At 32.9% G+C, this 20,180-nt stretch overlaps 1 protein-coding gene across 4 annotated transcripts in view; it reads left to right on the forward strand.

Moving 5' to 3' along the window:
* The window catches only part of LOC111415984 (protein phosphatase 1 regulatory subunit 14B), a 112,793-nt gene that overhangs the window by 21,347 nt on the left and 71,266 nt on the right, over positions 1–20,180 (forward strand). For 2 of the 4 annotated variants that reach the window (XM_023047895.2, XM_023047896.2), the window contains exon 1: positions 10,996–11,210. The exons of the other annotated variants lie outside the window; for them this stretch is intronic. The gene's annotated coding sequence lies outside the window, so the exon portion shown is untranslated. Of the gene's footprint in view, positions 1–10,995; positions 11,211–20,180 lie in introns of those variants that run through there. 4 annotated transcript variants of the gene reach the window in all.

Raw genomic sequence — 20,180 nt, forward strand, 5'->3', positions numbered from 1 at the left:
ACATACCATAGAAGAATTGGAAGATGCAATACGTCACAATGTTCAACAAATAACTGCAGAGCATCTTGTACAGGTCTTCGATAATATGAAAAGAAGAATCACTTTATGTTTAGAAAAGAATGGTCAAGATTTTGAATTCGTTTTATAATAAATAAAACTTCTAAACCTTTATTTTTATAATAAAATAAAAGATCTTTTTGTGATTTATGAAATAAATTAATTACAAAAGAATAGTTTAAAGGGTTTTCTTTTTTTAATTAATCCTTTTTAAATATTTTCATCATAATTTAAATTTACATCCACCAATCTAACTCCAGAGAAAATTTATTTCGAATCTTGTTTAACGAGAGTAACTTTTTTAATTTTGTGCGTGTGAGTTTTTAAGGTTATGTTTACTAAACTAAAAGTTTCCTCCCATTTCCCCACCACTATTAAAACAAGTGGACGGAGGGTGTGACCGCTGTGACGAGGGCAGTAACTATTGGTATCAAGCACTTGGGAAAGTAGTTTTTAGCGGACCGGCTTTCTTGATCGCATTGTAATTTTGAGTTGATAACAGGAAATAACAATTTATACCTACTAAAGCAAGAGATAATGTATTTACAAAATAAGAGTACCGGAACAAAACCTTTTATGCAATTGCCTATTTTTCCTTCAATCACAAACACTAACGACGATTCGCTTTGGATCAAAACAAAATGGCGCACTACAAGAAGGACACAAGGTAATAAAACAAAGGAAGGCCTAGATATACTAGGAAACTTGGGACAGGGTGGAATGGAGGAAGCAACTAAAAACCAATGGGTTGCGAGATAACAACGATGAAATTAAACAACGTTGAATGAAAGAGAGTCCTCAGTTATGTATATAGAAAAGAAGTAAGTGCTGCACATAGAAAATTAAAACCTAACAAATCACCAGGGGGAGATTACGTCTTGGCCGAAATGATAACAGCACTAGGAGGCCCGGGAATCGATGTTATGCACAGAATGATGACTTGACTAAATCGATATACAGGTAAACGTCGGTTTGCGCCGGTTCGATTTACGCCTATTCACAATTACGCCGGTTGGTGCCTATTGATTTTTTCTGATTTGAAGGCGGAAGAAAATACCGGCGAAACTTTCTTGGCAAGCACTGGGTTGTTCACGAGATTCAATTCTCGAACCAATATCCGTAGCACTAAACTAAGCGCTGAAGCAGCGGGCACTGATGTAGTTGCAGCAGCAGCTTACCCTCAAAAGTTTCAAGAAATTGTGCAACAAGGGAACTACCCTGCAAATCTCATCTTCAATTTTGATGAAACATGTCTCTATTGGAAGAAGTTGCCATCGAGAACGTTTATTTCGCGAGAAGAACGTAGCACTCCTGGATTTAAAGAAGCCAAGGATAGACTGATAAATAATATTAACATAAACGAAGACAGTATCAGGCTTACACGCGTATGTAGATTCGAAGACGTAACAACTGAAGATGTGACCGAACTGTTAGACGTGCATGATCAACCACTCTCCAATCAAGAATTAGAAGAGTTGATGGAAGCATATGATCGCCCTCAATCAGAAAATCCCGAAGAAGAAGAGGAGGATGAGAAAGAAAATGATAGGAAAATCCTAAAAGCGAACGATCGTTAACTAACTCGTTTCCTATCCTCTATAACAGTGGTGTCCATAACGTCGATCGCGAAGCCATTTTGAGTCGATCGCCAACAAAATCATGAATCTGAAATATCTATAATTGGGCCTCAGAACCAAAAAAGGAAGGTTAGTTTTAAAATGTAAAAAAAGATTTTAAACCCTTCGGTCTATCTTGGCAAGACGTTTATATAAAAAGTCGATCTTGATCAAAAATTAGTGGACACCACTGCTCTATAGAAAGGTTAACAGGTGAGATCTGAGATAGATGGGGATTACAATCGAAGCGCAAATTATGCTATGATTCTGCAAGAAAGCAACAATCAAAGCAAATGAAATTGCTTGCTTTCTTCAAAAAGAGTTTAATTTAGTACCGACGAACTAGTGAGTTAGTATTTATTTCAAAAAATACATTAATTTATATCAAGAGATTGCTATTTATTTCGAATATATTATGTAAATAGGATATGTATTAAAAAAACATGTTAGATTGTTCTTAGAATGTTGACATGGAACCACATTATATTTGTGTTCATTTTACGCCGATTTTGTTTACGCCGGTGTCTCTCGGAACGGAACCCCGGCGTAAAACGACATTTACCTGTATATCACACACCACAAAAAAAGTTCCAGAGAGAGGTATGTGACAATTATCCAATTATCGTGATGCTCTAAATAATAGCAAAACGCCTAAAACCCTACATATTGTCATAAACACCACCGGAGCAAGCTTCGTACTAAGGCGTGGAACACAAGAACAAATATTGAACATAAGACATATCATAAAAAAGGTCAGAGAATTTAACATGCCTACTTACTTATGGTTTATAGATTACACAAAGGCCTTTGATTGCGTTCAATGGCACAATCTCTGGCACATCCTGGATGAAATGAGCATGCAACAACAACAGAATAACACAACATACGTAAGAGTTGAGAATGAGCTGACTGACCTATAAAAAACTCAAAAAGGTGTCAATTCAACATCTTCGGCGAGTGGACCATGAGGAAAACCGTAGAAGTCTGGAATGGAGGCATGACAATAAGTTTGATTGCAGCATCAGAAGAGGAACTTGACGACCTCATCGGACGAATAAAGTAATGCAGCATTAAATCGGTTTAACTGTGAACAAAAAGAAAACTAAAATTATAATTGACAGAGCGAACGATAACATATCTGAAATAAGGAAGATGGGTAACATCCTTGGCTCATTAATCTCTAATGAAGGAGGCTCCAACGGAGAGATTAACAGGAGAAACGCGCTAGCGATGGAAGACATGATTAGACTAAAAAACATATGGAGAAATTATGCAATCTGATGATTAAAAACAATAGACAAAAAGAAAATCGACACCCTGGAGATGTTTTGTTGGCTCGGAATGCTAAATTCCGTGTACTCAGAAGAGCACAGTCAATACTACCACAACTGAAACCATGGTGGCTGAAAACATTGCAATATTTTTTGGGTAGGTGGTGCGGTAAATTTTCCTTAGTACTTCCTAACCTACCTTAATGTATTTTCAAAAGAAGTGTACCGGAATAAAACCTTTTATGCAATTGCCTATTTTTTTCTTTTTACCATTATTTTTTGATACTCTAATTGCATTTTTAATCATTATTATTATAAGATAATTATTATAAGATTCGTTTTTTTCATGTTTTTGAAATATTTATTACAGTTTTTAATATTAGTGTTTGTTCAGATCCTCCTAAAGGAAAGTGTACAGCTAGAAATACAAAATAAAAGTGTATTTTAAACATCTCAAACACAAATAGATCAATTTAAAAAAAACCGGAGGAAAAATTGCAGTGTTTCAAAGACCTCTGAATTCGATCCCATTTCATTTGTGATTTTTAAGGGGGTAGCTTCCAGGTCAAAGGGTTAAAGCGGCTGAGTTTGCATAAAAAGTTATCTCCCTCCGCAATATTTTTTACATGTTTAAGAAATTTGAAGGAAAGTTTTAAATAAACAGCTGTATTTATTGAGTAATTCGATTAAAATTATACAAATAGTCAACGATTATAGGGTCTTAATAAACGCAATATTTGTAAAATATCCTTGTCGCGTAATTTATTAATTAATTAGTTACGTATATTAAATTACTTAATTAAAGGTAACTCGAGTTAAGAAGTTTTCTGTCGTGTCGGCGTCGCCAAGCAATCACTTCAACTGTTCATAATCGCGGTCGTTCCATTTAACATTTCAACAGTTTCAAGAAAAGGTAATCGATTTCGATTCGACAGTGACGTTTTAATCATGATTTTGCAACTTTTTTCAATCAAATTCATTAATTCCATAAGTAAATCGTATTAATCGGCAACGAATGTTTTTATAAATGATTATGTAAATGTTTTCAGTCTGGAGAAACTTATCACTATTAACTCAAATTTATGGTTTCAATCTTCACTAGCATGATAGAAATAACTTTATTATTACAAATCCAACATTCTTCTACTTTAAGAAAAGTTGAATAATTCCATAATAGGAAATAAAAAACAACGTTACGTTTTCTTATTAAATATTTTGAAGTACTCTAGGTACATCTGTGGCCAAACTTTAACGACATAATTTGAATATATTTTGTGTTATGAAAAATATTTTCAAAGTTTTTTCGTCAAACTTTATTTTTATTACATCTTATCTTAAGTTAAAGAATTGTAGATTTAACTTAAGATTTCTAAATTACATTTTCGATAAGAAACTAAACCACATATTCCCAACAAAACAAATTTATGTCTTCCTGTTCGTTTAAAATCACCTTTTTGTTGTGTTCACGAGGTTGAGCATTTCCTTACTTTTTCTTGGCATCCTTCCTTTAGAACCGGTGCCAGAAATATTTCTATAAGGTTCAAGTGTAAACAGTGCCGGGGTCAGAACAAAGAAATTAATAGTTTCTTATTATTAAAAATAGGTTTTAAAATTAATAGAAACTCGTAAAAACGTATTTATTGTGGTTCTTTGATAATAATAGTTTCGTTTGCAAAATGGCGTAAAAGACTATAACTTTAATAGATAATAAATATTAATGTAGAACGACACAGTAGTTAAACTCAGTAAATGAGAAGTACGGTCTCTTGGGACAAACGACGTTAAAAATTTAAACTTTTACGTTTTGAATTTTCAAAATTTTTCGCAACAAAATGTGTCTAACAATAAAATTAGTACAGCTATATTTATTAATATAACAGGTTAATTGTTATAATATTAGATAACTTTAGCATGGTAAATGTAATGTATTAGGATCTATTTGTTGGTTGTAAAGTTATTTACTTCTTCAAGGACGCAGAAACCATAAAATTTTTATTGAATTACCCTCGCAAAAGAAAAACACGACCTTCATCAATGATCATCCCCTATTAGAGATTAAAAAAATAAACTTACGCTATAAAAAGATCTAGGTTAGAGTATTTTTGACGATTTTGATGGTATTGTCCTACTTTTATAAACTAATAGATTAAATAAAAGGATTTCCAAAAACTCTTTAAGACTCCTAATTACATTTTATTTGTTTTCTACTAAAACTTTAAATTTCAAAAAATAGGAATAAATATTTATTTTTTCATATAGCTTATAACTTAATCATGGTTATACACTACTTATACAACGTTTGATTAATTTATCTTAATTTAATATGCCATTTTATATGAAAAATTAACGAAAAAGAAAGTTTCCAATAGCTACCATATTTAGAAAGCATATAACTAAGTTTTTTTTTTGAATTAGTATTTCATAAGCCATTATTTCTTATTCGACATTTGAATTATTTATTTCATTTCGGGTGCCGGCATTACATCGGTTAACGTAGTGCGGTCTCATCAGTGACTACTGCTCATACCAGTAACAACGTGACTTGAAATCATTACGAGGATTAAAGGTTAAATGAAAAGTGGGTATGTGTAGGGTGCGGCAAAACTCGTTCCCTAATCTTGAAGATGAACTTAACAATGAACATGAAGTAAACAACATTTTTATCTTTATGTATTAAAACTTAATAAATAAAAAATATTGGAAGTTGTTTTTAATTAAAATATGTTAATAATAAAAATATACTTCATATCTGTGTATTGAAGTGATAATGTATACAAGAGATCAGTTACAAAATCAATTTCAGTCGTAAACATGGTGTACCTCAGCGACAAGTGATGTCTGATCGAAAATTGTGACCTCAGCGATTAGCTCATAAACATGCGATTGCCCTTCAGCTCGTTTTCATCTGTATAAGATGATTATGAATTGACAGAATATGATTGGCATAATCAAATTGTAACATCTGAACAAATTATTGAGACTTTAAAGAAACTACTCTTTTAAAAATGGATTTATCAGCAGAATTGGTGATCTTGATTCAAAATGTTTCTCAGCTCTAGAGTTAATAATACAACATTCATGACAACAATCCCTTCAACCACATCATCAACTACTGTTCTAGTTTATAAATAGGATTTAAAATACAGATTTCGACAACAAGTTTTCGTTTCTGTTCTTGATTTGTTAGAAGATACCATTTTAACTTGGTATAAGTATAATCTCTGTTTATTTTTGGGCTGAACTTAAACCACACATTGTAAAGAGTTTTTGCCAACTAATTATAATGATGAACGTTTGCCATAGATCTCAGGATAAACGTGAAATAGTAACAGGGTCTACTATTTTTATTGCCATTTTAAGAGAGGCGAATATTAAAATTATTCAACGAGACATATTTTTAGCGTCAATTAGCGTTACCTGCTGTAGATTATTATAGAACATTATGGCATTGCAACATCTATGAAAACAAGTCGTAGAATCGCAGCGAGTTATAAAAGAATATATAACTATTATATATAGCCTATTATAACTCCGAAAGTATTCTTATTACTCCGAATCCATAGCTATTAAAGTTTGGATTTGTTAGTTGTTGTAAGAGTTGTTAGTCTTTTGACAAAGAGTTTGATGATATGTTAACTCAAGGTCCTACAGAGCCCTTATTATCCTCTACAATAATTTATCCTATAAACAACAGATATTGTATTACGAAAGTGTGTGTTTTGCTCGATGATATTATTATTGCCCCTATAAGTTTTGAAAGCCATAATACATTCTGGTTAGAGGTAATAAATAGTTTATGTGAAACAAGCCTGGATGAGCTGAGCTAAATGACTATTAGAGACCTTCTATCAAAAACTAGAAAACGTATCAAAAAATGTCATCAAAATAATCATCGAAGAGATTAAAGAACAGTAACAAAGATAGCAATATACTAGATATGTTCAAATTAGTTCAGGTAAAGTTTCATAGTCATGGTAGTCATGGTTGTGATAAGAGCAAGAACGTAAGTTGCGTTTTATCATTAAGAGTCTCTAGGTTCTTCATGCTCTTTCAACAAAATATATTATTGCTGCCTTAGCGTACAAGTTATTTATGTGACAAGATCGCATTGTTGCAAGGCAGAACATGACGTTGAAATAGATTATTGCTGCTTACAATGCAATAATTTGACCTCTGTTACATTTTTTACGACCAGGAGAAATATATCTTTTTTGCCTTAGTATACAACAGCTAATCGTATGAAATGTTCGCAATGTTTTATATTTAATAGTTAATAGAAAGAAATAGATGCGCAACCTGAATCGCATTGTATCATTATAACACTAGAGATGGGTTGAGTGAAAAGGAAACAAAGTATCTAGCTTTTTAACAAATCCTCAAAATTATTGCCAGTTTGTAAATTGTAATAAAGGTTAACAATTTACTCCATAGGATATGATATGGCGTGGAACTCAGAACATAATATAGAAAAAACGAAAATAATGATGCAGATTAGGTCTGGCAGTGTCATGAGGTAGTCACGCAATCCGTATATCTTGAAATGCAGCTGGCGAGGAATGAATCCAAGTTATAGAAATACGAAGAAGAATAGTAAACAATTTTAAAGTCTATACTGACATATAGCTATGAGACCTAGACGCTAACTCAGAAACTGTCAACCAGCATTAACATCTTCGAGAGAAAGGTCATGAGAACGAGTGCAGCCCCAATATATGAGAATAATATGTGAAAAATCAGATATAACCATGAAATCGACAGCTACTACAAGAGTTCTTTTATGCTAGAGATGGCAATGCGCCGGACATGTGGTCAGAGATTATACGAGACGGATATGCCAGGGATATGCTTGGGTACAGAAACTGGAGTCACTTGGTCAGAGAAGCTTGAAAGTAAAATTTGAGGATTGGTTCAATGGCCTCCATAGAAACGACGTTTCAATTACACGTCTACAAGTTTACAAGGTTACAAGTTTCTTCAAAATATATTATTAAGCTGTGCATATGATTTGAGAGTTAATGCTTGTCACATTAAGGAGATCATAAAATTAGTAAAGTAATATAAATAAAGTAACATAAAAATTCTAAAGTTTTTTGACTATTAAATCAAAAAATATAGACGTGCAAAACTTGTGTTCAATAAGGTATAAATGTTATATTTATCATTCCTAACAAGTTTTTCATTTCTTAGATTGCGTACCTAGACTTCATTGTGAAATATACAGGGCTTCCCAAAACTCCCGGGACGGAGCTATAAGTTTTGCACGAGTTGAATAAAATAATTTGACAATTTGGATATCACATAAGAGTCATAAAAACTACATTCTTAGATAGTTTAGAACTTCCATACAAAGTGTGCTTTTTTAGGGGATGACCACCCCTACATTTTTAAATAGCAACCCCTGTCGAGTTTTACCTTATTTTAAAGGCAATGAAAAAAGAAACACAACCCCATAAACCAAAACCCGATATCTTAATTCTTTCAAGAATTATGAGGAGTTTATTACCAAATGAGAAAATAAAATATTTTGATGTTTTTTTACACGTTTATTACGATTTTTATAACAAATGTTCAAATTGTCGACTTTCTTCGGTCTCGCAATGACCCAAACGCTCATAAATGGAATTTTGAACCATCAGGAGCATATCCCTAGTGATATTGGTGGTTTCTTCAAGTATGCGATTTTCCAATTCATGTATTGATTCTGGTTTTGTTGCATACATTCTACTTTTCAGAAACCCCCAAAAGGAAAAAATCGAGTGGTGTTAGATCAGAAGATCGTGGTGGCCACTCAATTTCACCTCTTCTACCAGTCCAACGGCTTGGAAAAAGTCTCGGACTGCTCGATTAAAATGTGGAGGAGCACCATCTTGTTGGAACCACTTATTGTGAATACCATTAGGTCATACAGCACGTACACTTGGAACCACTTGATTTTCTAACAGTTGCAGATATCTGTCTCCGTCCAAATTTCCATGAATAAAAAATGGACTAATTACATTCTCTCCCATGATATCTGTCAATACATAAATTTTCTGCGGTCTCTGAGTATGATCTTGTAGCGTACACAGCCTACCTTCACATAGAAATTATAAACTTTTATCAAATTACCCAAATTGCTGTTACCATTTTGTTGATATTTTGATGTAAATTTATTCGATTACAAACATTCAACAAGACGACACGCCTAACTTGTACATAATTCTAAAAAGAGTTTAAATTATTTATATAAACTACTACTCTTTATTGGTGACCCCGTTGAATTGAACCTGCACCCGATAATAAATTTGAGCCTTCCACTTCCAACCACATCGCTCCAGCCACTCTGCACTAGCAAGAAGAGCAGTTAACATCACCTCCCAGACCTAAGCTCCAACCAAGTTGCTCCAACCCCTTCGCTGCTACAGCTACATTAAGAAAGTGCCTTGCAGCCCCTACTAGCGACCCGTTATATTTTTCCTTTGGATTCGTGGAGGACGGTTTGTGTATTTGTATATTTGTTCACTTTGGTTCGTTGGCATGGTAAACATGTCTTTGTCCATCACTGAATATCTTTTGACAATGGCCAATAGAAACGGGATTTTTTAGAAAAATCATTTTCCAGAAATTTCACAATATTTCACATTCCGTAATACGTGCAACTGTTCATAACCTTAAATCCCGTTTCTATTGGCCACATATGTCAAAAGATATTCAGTGGTGGACAAAGACATGTTTACCATGCCAACGAGCCAAAGTGAACAAATATACAAAATCACCTATCCAAAAAATCCCTATACCAAGTTGTAGATTTGATCACGTTCATATCGACTTAGTTGGCCCTCTTACACCTTCTAAAGGCTATACGTACTTACTCACTGCAATTGACCGCTTCACTCGCTGGCCAGAAGCTTTTCCACTCAAAGATATCGCTAGATTTCCACTCTCTTTCGAAATTATTTCTCTAGGTTTTCTCTTTCCATCCGCAAAGTAATGGCATTTTGGAGAGATTCCATCGAACTTTCAATACAGCCTCAATTGCCAGAGGTAGCAAGAGCAACTGGTATGACGATCTTCCCGTCGTTCTTTTAGGCCTCAGATCTTCCCTTAAGGAAGACTTTGGCTGTTCCTCTGCCGAACTTGTTTACGGCCAACCTCTCCGACTACCTGGTGAATTCTTCATAAAATCACAACATTCGTTAGAGACGGAACCCATTTTGCAGAATTTGCGTGAAACATTTTCAAACCTACAACCAATCGAAACGTCATTTCATTCACGAGACAAACCTTTTCTTCATAAAGATTTTTTTAAATCTGTCATGAAGTCACTGTCAACGAAGTCACTGTCAACGAAGTCACCTTCGTTCAATTCCTGAACTAGGTGAAACTTATAGGGGAAATATTTATTTCTTTTCAAAATTTTATGGACAGAACTTTCACCAATTTCATGTACCTGAGACGCTTTTAATAAAGAACTTGAAGAAACCACCAATATCACTACCAATCTGGTCCTGATACAGCTTTGGGTCATTGCGAGACCGAAAAAGATCGACAATTTGAACATTTGTTATAAAAATCGTAGTAAACGTGCAAAGTAACATTAAAACATTTTATCTTCCCAGTTGGTAGTCAACACCACATAATTCTTGAAAGAATTAAGATATCGGGTTTTGGTTTATGGGGTTGTGTATCTTTTTTCATTACCTTGAAAATAAGATAAAACTCGACAGGGGTTGCTATTTAAAAATGTAGGGGTGATCATCCCCAAAAAGAACTCCACTTTTTTATGTCTATTTAGTGATTTTCACATTTTTTTCTTCACTCGTTCAAAACTTATAGCTCCGTCCCGGGAGTTTTGGGAAGCCCTGTATACTGATACATAACTAAAAGCACAAAAGTATATATGTGATGATAACTATAAATTTAAAACGATTTCTTCTGGTAAATTTGTTGGGGTTGTTAGAGGCGTGGAGAGGTTCATTGTTTCCAAATCGAAATACACTCGTACTCGGAACGATTTTACCCGAGCGACTTTTCGTTAGCCGAACGAGCAACTCAGAGACTCAACGAGGAGAACACTCAGATGAGGCAGTGCCTTCGTTTGGTACGTTTCGTTATCACGTCGTTACAAAAACCGTCCTTTTTTTTCCATCGGTTTTTAGGATTTTTTAATAAAACGAACAGAAATCTCGCCGGTTGATCAATAAAAGTGAAATTGTTTAGGGTTTTTCCAAACAGTGCCTGTGTTCGAATCGAAAAAAAACTCTTACTTCGGACATCGTTAAAAAATGTAAGAAAATTATTTGTTAATGTCTTTTTTTATTTGTTTTTGTTCTTGTTAACGCCGAATTCGTTTCCTTCCCGAAGTTAATAACCACTAACCATAAATAAAATATGGTATGATAAGCGATGCCTCTATTATTCGAAATGAGGAGTTTCCTTCATTCCCATCACGGTCTGAAAATTTCGAGAGTTAGTGATACACTCTTTCGGATTTATATAAATGAAAAGCTTACCGAGAACACGTGTTTTTTATGCGGCTTCCTGTATAATTTAAATAATTTTCATTTTGCTTTAGTTTAATTAAAGTTGCTGAATAAAATAAAATTTCAATCGCTTTTTGGTTTTTCTAAATTTAATTTTTATGGGTGTTTATTATTGATCTTGGCTAAAAGATATATATTTATCGATTGTTCTGCGGATATTCACCTTATCTCTAAGAGCAAAAGAGCAATACACATATCTTATTTAAAACTCTCTTAACGCTTACGATTCTGATTCCTGGCTTATCGATTTTTTTTCTTGCACTTCTTCATCCCTTCCCGGTTTATCCAGTTGCGTGGCATCATCCCTAATTCGTATCCTGGAAGCCATTTTAACACGATCTCGTTCTCACTTGCTTACCTACACACCTTGTTAAAAAAATATTTCAATTATTCAGCAATAAAAATTTTATTCAAACTTATCATATACTTAAAAACTCATCGATCAAATGGATTATTCATGTCCATTATAAATGTTTAATAAATATCTTTAATATCGATTTTAATCTCCCATTAAAACAGAGAAATTCATTTAAATTGCGTGATAGAAAGTTTAAATTGTTCAAATATCGATTATTTGTGATGAGTATATACATTAGTTAATTAATAGAAATATTAAATTTTAGAAAACGTTAATAACTTTTAATTTAATGAAAAATGAAAGTTAATAATTTTTTTTAATAATAATAACCGATTTTGACGAAATCTCTTTCGAATTCGGCCAAAATATTGCCAAAGTACACGAAAATAACACCTAAAATGTCTTTTTTTAGGTGATCATAACTTGTCAAAACGATCAAATCAATTGATTCGCCATAGTTTCTTCTGTCAAAATCACAAAATGCCCAACCTCAATTCGTTTCCGTTAACCAGCTCGCTTTGTTGTTTATTCAGGTATGGACGCCTGAAAATTTAGCCCCCCATTAAGAAATAAATAATTTAGATTAAATCGACTACCTATAACTGAAGAACGGTTTGACGAATTTTAATGTTTTATATGTCAATAGAAACTTGGGTCTGAAGAATGTTTAAGGATTTTGATTAAAACACAAAAAATTAACTAATCAAACACGTCTATTATTTCCTTTATTAATTTACTAATTTTAGACATTAGAATCTCAATCGAAAGTATAATCCACAATGAATGGGAATGGTTCGGGTGGAAATAGCCGAACTCAACATTCGCTAATTAACTGGGTATTGTTGTTTAAACGCCACATTGACTATAAGTCTAGTTCCCAATTACAAACAATACGGTATTTATGCAACTGAGCACAAATGTGTAAATGTGCAATATTGTTAAGAATAAATTTTGCTGCAACTTTTATACTGAAACATGTCAAAAACAAGTTTTAACCTAGCTCTCTACACATATAAGCACGTGAAAACTTAATACTATAAAGAAGTGTTCCGATGATTGGTTGATTCAATATTCAACAATAATTTAATTTCTAAATTTAATACAATTGATTTTAGAATATGTTCAGTTTGCGATTATAATTGTATTCATTATTAGACGTGTTTTTCTTGAAGATGAAACTAATAGAATAAATAATAATTAATTACATCGCTAATGTGCAAAAGTGTTTTAATTAATTCTGCCAACAACAAGATGTAGAAGTACGTTTTCATCTAATTTTCACCACATCGTATTTTTCTCGATATTTATGCATCTGAGAGCAAACGTGTAAAAGAGAAATATTGTTAAGAATTAAGTCTGCTACTACTTTCATATCAAAACTTGTTTGCTAAAACGTTTCGATATCAACAGGAAGAAGTGAAACCACGATTTAATCTAATTTTCACCATTTGGTATGTTTCTCGATATTTATGCATTTGATAGTAAAAATGCAAAAGAGCAATGTTGTTGAGAATAAAGTCTGGTACAATTTTTGTACCAAAACTTATTTCCTAAAACATTTCCAATCCCGTGCTCTATCGACAACAAGATGTAAAAACACGATTTAATCTAATTTTCACCATTTGGTATTTTTCTCGATATTTATGCATCTGAGAGTAAAAATGCAAAAGAGCAATATTGTTAAAAATACAGTTTGCTACAACTTTTATACTAAAGCTTTTTTTCTAAAACGTTCCGAATCGTGTGCGCTACTGACAACAAAATGTAAAACCGCGATTTAATCTAATTTTCACCATTTATTATTTTTCTCGCTATTTAAGCATCTGAGAGCAAAAGTGTAAAAGAGCAATATTGTTAACAATTAAGTCTGCTACAACTTTTACACCAAAACTTATTTCCTAAGACGTTCCGATTCCCTTGCTCTGTCAACAAGAAGATGTAAAAGCACGATTTAATCTAATTTTCACTATTTGGTATTTTTTTTTCAATATTTATGCATCTGAGAGCAAAAGTGTAAAAGAGCAATGTTGTTAAGAATTAAGGCTGCTACAACTTTTATACCAAAACTTATTTTCTAAAACGTTCCGATTCCCTTGCTCTGTGAACAACAAGATGTAAAACCACGATTCATGATTTAATCTAATTTTCACTATTTGGTATTTTTCTCAAGATTTATGCATCTGAGAGCAAAAGTGTAAAAGAGCAATATTGTTAAGAATAAAGTCTGCTATAACTTTTATATAAAACTTTTTTTCTAAAACGTTCCGATTCCCTTGCTCTGTCAACAACAAGATGTAAAACCACGATTCACGATTTAATCTAATTTTCACTATTTGGTATTTTTTTCAATATTTATGCATCTGAGAGCAAAAGTGTAAAAGAGTAATATTGTTAAGAATAAAGCTTGCTACAACTTTTATACCAAAACTTTTTTTCTAAAACGTTCCGATTCTCTTGCTCTGTCGACAACAAGATGTAAAACCACGATTCACGATTTAATCTAATTTTCGCTATTTGGTGTTTTTCTCAATATTTATGCATCTGAGAGCAAAAGTGTAAAAGAGCAATATTGTTAAGAATAAAGTTTGCTACAACTTTTATACTAAAACTTTTTTTCTAAAACGTTCCGATTCCCTTGCTCTGACAACAAGATGTAAAACCACGATTCACGATTTAAGTAGAAACACGATTTAATCTAATTTTCATCATTTGGTATTTTTCTCGATATTTATACATCTAAGAGTAAAAATGCAAAAGACCAATATTGTTAAAAATATAGTTTGCTACAACTTTTATACTAAAACTTTTTTTCTAAAACGTCCCGAATCCTGTGCACTACCGACAACAAGATGTAAAACCACGATTTCATCTAATTTTCACCATTTGGTATTTTTCTCCATATTTATGCACCTGAGAGTAAAAGTGTAAAAGAGCAATATTGTTAAGAATAAAGTTTGCTACAACTTTTATACTAAAACTTATTTCCTGAAACGTTTTGAATCCTGTGCTCTATCAACAAAAGGATGTAAAACCACGATTTAATCTAATTTTCACCATTTGCTATTTTTCTCGATATTGCATCTCAGAGCAAAAGTGCAAAAGTGTAAAAGAGCAATATTGTTAAGAGTAAAGTCTGCTACAACTTTTATACCAAAACTTATTTTCTAAACCGTTTCGAATCCCGTGCTCTACCAACAAAAGGATGTAAAACCACGATTTAATCTAATTTTCACCATTTGGTATTTTTCTCGATATTTATGCATCAAAGAGCAAAAGTGTAAAAGAACAATATTGTTAGGAATAAAGTTCGCTATAACTTTTATACTAAAACTTCTTTTCTAAAACGTTTTGTATCCAGTACTCTACTAACAACAAGATGTTAAATCACTATTTCATTCAAATTTCACCTTTTCGAACTTTTCTCGATATTTATGCATCTGAGAGCAAAAGTGTAAAAGAGCAATATTGTTCAGAATAAAGTTTGCTACAACTATTATCCTAAAACTTTTTTTGTAAAACCTTCCGAATGCCGTTCTCTAACAACAAAATGCATCTCATTTTAACCTATTCGATTTTCTTCGATATTTATGCATCTAATTGTAAGAGCAAAAGTATAAAAGAGCAACATTGTTAAGAATTAAGTCTGCTACAACTTTTATACCAAAACTTATTTCCCAAAACGTTTCGAATCCCGGGCTCTATCAACAACAAGATGTAAAACCACGATTTCATCTAATTTTCACCATTTGGTATTTTTCTCGATATTTATACATCCGAGAGTAGAAGTGTAAGAGCAATATTGCTAAGAATTAAGTCTGCTACATCTTTTATACTAAAACTTTTTATCTAAAAGTTTCGGAATCCCGTGTTATACCAACAAGATGTAAAGCCACGATTTTACCTAATAAACAACAAAGAGAACACGATGTCATTCTGAGGGCTGTACGAGGTTAACGTGAAAGAATTGAGATCGGGCATTTTGTGATTTCGATAAAAGAAACTATGGCGAATCGATTTCCGTATCATTTATGAGTCGTGACCACCTAACAAAGGTAATTTTTGTGTTATTTTCGTGTACTTTAGCGATATTTTGGCGTTTTAGCGGTTTTAAATCAGGTATTAAGCAGGATTAAGTTTTCGAATGAGATATTATTCGTCAAAACCGGATGCTAATGATCGGCGTTGTTTAGAAAAATTGGGTGGTAACTTCATATAGGTAAGTTTATATTGTAACAAACACTTCAATCAAATTGTTGATACATGATTTTAAACGTTCTTTTTGGATATCCGTCTTGTTTAGAAAACGTATCAGTTTCTTTTCAACTTCAATACGCCCTCTTATCGTTATTGATTTTTGCGAATAAAAAAAGATGTAGCACGGTTATCTTTAGCCGTAAACTTTAACTTAAAGAAGTGATCCCAAAGAAAAAATCCTCCAAATACATAAATAAATAATTACAGTCTGAAGAAAATTGATAGATCTGTTTTGATTAGATTGTAGAAATTCCATAACTTTAAGAATGACTCAACTAGAAAGATATGGGTTATCTATTTTATAATATTAATATTAAAAAATATATTTATGACTATGACATAAGCGCGTTATCTTCACAAACAAAAAAGTAACAAAAAATTACTTGCGATGACATCGATGTTTGATATAAATGATATAATAACACCACTTATCTAAATTAAAGTACCCATACTCAATGAATGAGTTAAAAAGAAAACACTTTTACGAGAATTCCATTCTATATATATTAGTAGAACGGATGTTTAAAATTTATAAATAGTTCGGTGGGTGTAAACACAAGAATTCTACGATAACGGGAAAAGTAAAATAATTCGCGGAAAATCCTAAATATACTCAGCCATAAAAAACAATAAATAAACCAACTCAGTAGACTTCCAAATATTTTGTATAGTCCTTCATAGAATCGCGCCAAAAAAAAACCTTGAAAAACAAATAGCATCCGCAAAAAAAAACGTGAAATACAAATGGTAAACCATTTTTATTATTATTCTCGTTATTTTTACTTTTAAAATAAAATCAGTAAAGTGGCACAAACTTCCTGCATTTAGTAGGAAAATAACCATTCCTGAACTAGTGGCGTTTTACCGCAAAAGAAAGTGCATTTTTGTCATAGTACAGCGGATGTCGCGTAATCAACGGACGGGATATGTCATAATTGCGACTTAGGAACTTTTAACATAAATAAACGTAGTGTAGATTGACCGATAATCGATTCAGGAAATAGGAAAACATTCACTTCCATACATTAAATATAGGGCAATATTTTTGCATTAGAAGAAATAATTAAAAAAAATTCTGTTTATTCACAAAGATAAAATACAAATTCTCAATTTAAAAATGCGATAAGATTACGGTATTAAGTGCGTTGGAAATATTCTTATTGTTGTTTATCAATAAACATTTTAACAATTTTGAATACACGAGTTCAAAACAAAAATTAAATAAGAAATTGGTCAATTTTTCAATCTTGCCTTGAAATTAATTCCACAATTAAATTAGTGCAATGTGATGTTTACGAGTTATTCTCTTACTAAACTGGTTAATGGGATTATTACACTATAAAATTAAGTACTTGTTGCAATGAAAATCAAGTATGAACGTAGTAAGGGTTAAGATCTTTTTTAAATCATTCTCAGGTTGTGATTGTGTGACGTGTTTTTCTTGAACAAAACTGTAACACAAGTGACTCTCGTAACTTATGGAAGCGCTAATTCATCTTTTGCTGTTTTGCCGGATAGTTTAACTGATCTTGAAACGGTCAATAAATTTTTTGTTGATTCTGCTCAAAATATTCTGGTTCCTCCTAATCAGGATTTGTTGAATTATTATCGTGACAATAAGATGCGTAGTGTGAATAGTGACTTGACATTTGAGCTTGTCTCAGCTAATAAAATTGAGAATTTATTATCATCCTTAAAATCAGGTGGTATTGGTTCTGATGGGATTTCTTTAGATATGACAAGGTTGTGCTGTCCTCGCATACTTGACATTTTGTGTCACATATTTAATGTCTGTCTACGGGAGTCTGTATTGCCATCTGCCTGGAAGTATGGTCTTGTAACTCCAGTGCCGAAGTCAAAATCTGTAAAGGTTCTGAAGGATTTACGGCCTGTGATAATATTTCCTGCGTTGGCAAGGTACTTGAGAGAATGATTGTTGAACAGCTTTGTGGCCACTTGAATGAGAATAATATTCTACCTGACAAACAATCGGGTTTCAGAAAACACTATAGCTGTGCTGCTTTAACTTACTGATAACGTCTTTAGGTCTGTTGATGAGGGAAGGTTGATTCTTTTGGACTTCCCTAAGGCTTTTGACATTTTAAATCATGATTTATTGCTGTCAATCTTACATTACATTGTTGAATTAGTGGTACGGCTGTTGAGTTGTTTCGGAATTATCTTTAGTATAGGCGGCAGTCAGTTAGGGTTCTTCTATGGCAATTGCATCTGGTGTGCCACAGGGGTCTATCTTGGGTCCCATACTTTTCACAATTTTTGCTTGTAATCATTAATAAAGACACAAGTAACACTTGTAATAATTAAGGCACAAGAAAGTTGTAAATCGTTTGACCAATTAAGCCGAGATTGCTTGCGACCGATGCTTAGTCGACTGCAAACGACCTCGGCCTTATCAAGTAAAGTTGTAGATCTTTAGACCAATTAAGCAGTGGTTACTTGTGGCCAAAGCTCCCTGATTAATGTTATATGAACCTTAAACTAGTAATCATATTGTGACCCCTTGGTCGCTTGACGACTAGATGAAGCTGTTTGTGGCTGCAACTTAAGCAGGTAAAGTTATGGATCTTTTGACTAATTAAGCTAAGTTCACTTGCGGCCGTAGATCAGTGATAAATATTGCTGATATCAACCTGAATCTGGTTATCATATTGAAAGGCTTTTGACCACAAGCGGCTTAATCCGTTGAGGTTGTAGATCTTTTGACCAAGAATCGAGGTTACTTGCAGCCGAGGCTCAGTGATTAATCGACCATCTACATGAAACTGATTATCATCAGTTTCTATCTGAATAAAATCAATGAAATCATTGTGCTTAGTATCCGTCCCAGGTATCTGTATTGGGCATAGCACTATGGTATATCTTTTATGATTTGATAGTGTTCTGAGGTTAGATATGGGATGTTAGTGTAATATGACTTGGCCGAAATTGTAAGAGACAAATCAAAACTGGATTTGAGGAAATCGCTGCATATTAAAATCATCATCATCATTAGTCATACAACTCTACTACAGAGACTTGAGTTTCTCAAGCTTCAATCTCCATTCCTTCCTGTTCCTTACTTGTGTTGTCCAGTTTCGTATATTCATTTTATTTTTTTACCCATTAGTTTAGGTCTTCCTCTACTTCTCGTACCTATAGGTTCTGTCGTAAATATCTTTTTGCGGTGTCATCGTCGCCATTTCTTAGCACATGACCTCCCCATCTTTATAGTTGTCACTATATTCCTGTATCCAGCTGGAAAATTAAAATAACTACGAAAGAAAACATTAAGTTAACAAATATCGTAATTATTAGTAAACTAAGCGTTTGACGTTTTGCGATAAAAACATGAAATCCTGACAAGACTTCAAAATGATTGTAAGGACGTAATGTGGTCATTACGCTTATGCATGATATACTCAAAATTGGAGGTTGAGGTTTAAGAAATTTAGAGTGGATTGATGTAGTTTTTCGATTGAGTAAACGGTGCTGGTCTGGAACAATGAAGTACTAACATCATACAAAACTGTTGCATGCTCCACACAAAAAGATGGTCTTTTTTTTTCACGTATCCATTCTTCTTTCCATCATTTTAGTGGACTCTCAGGATCTCTGTTCTATCTCGCCTTTGGTATCTTGCTATCTTGATTAGTATCTGCGAGTAGCATCGCATAACATAACATGAGATAGTCAAATTGACTTTTCCCATTTTGTAAACTTTCATGTCTATGACTATGTTTATAAAATATAATGAAGAGTAATACTTAGAGAATCACTATACAAATACTACTTTTAATTTAGTAGATAATTCCGTAGAATTCCGTAGATAATACATTTTTGTTTATATTCTGGTCTTCGTTTCTGTGTTCACGTCTAATATTATATTTATCAACTGCTTTGGTATGATATTCTTCTGTAATAATATTCTCTAAGTTTACAAAACACATAAAGGCTGATGCATTAAATTCGACTACTGCAGATGTTTATATTTATCGGGGTAATTTCCACCAGTACTTTTTAATCTTTGTTGCTCCCGAATTTAATTTCAAATTCCAAGTCTAAGTACGTTTCTTAGACGTTGTACCCGCGTCCGTCCCATTAT

Source organism: Onthophagus taurus, chromosome 2 (genome assembly GCF_036711975.1).
Source record: "Onthophagus taurus isolate NC chromosome 2, IU_Otau_3.0, whole genome shotgun sequence".
In the NCBI taxonomy this organism is placed as follows: Eukaryota; Metazoa; Arthropoda; class Insecta; order Coleoptera; family Scarabaeidae; genus Onthophagus; species Onthophagus taurus.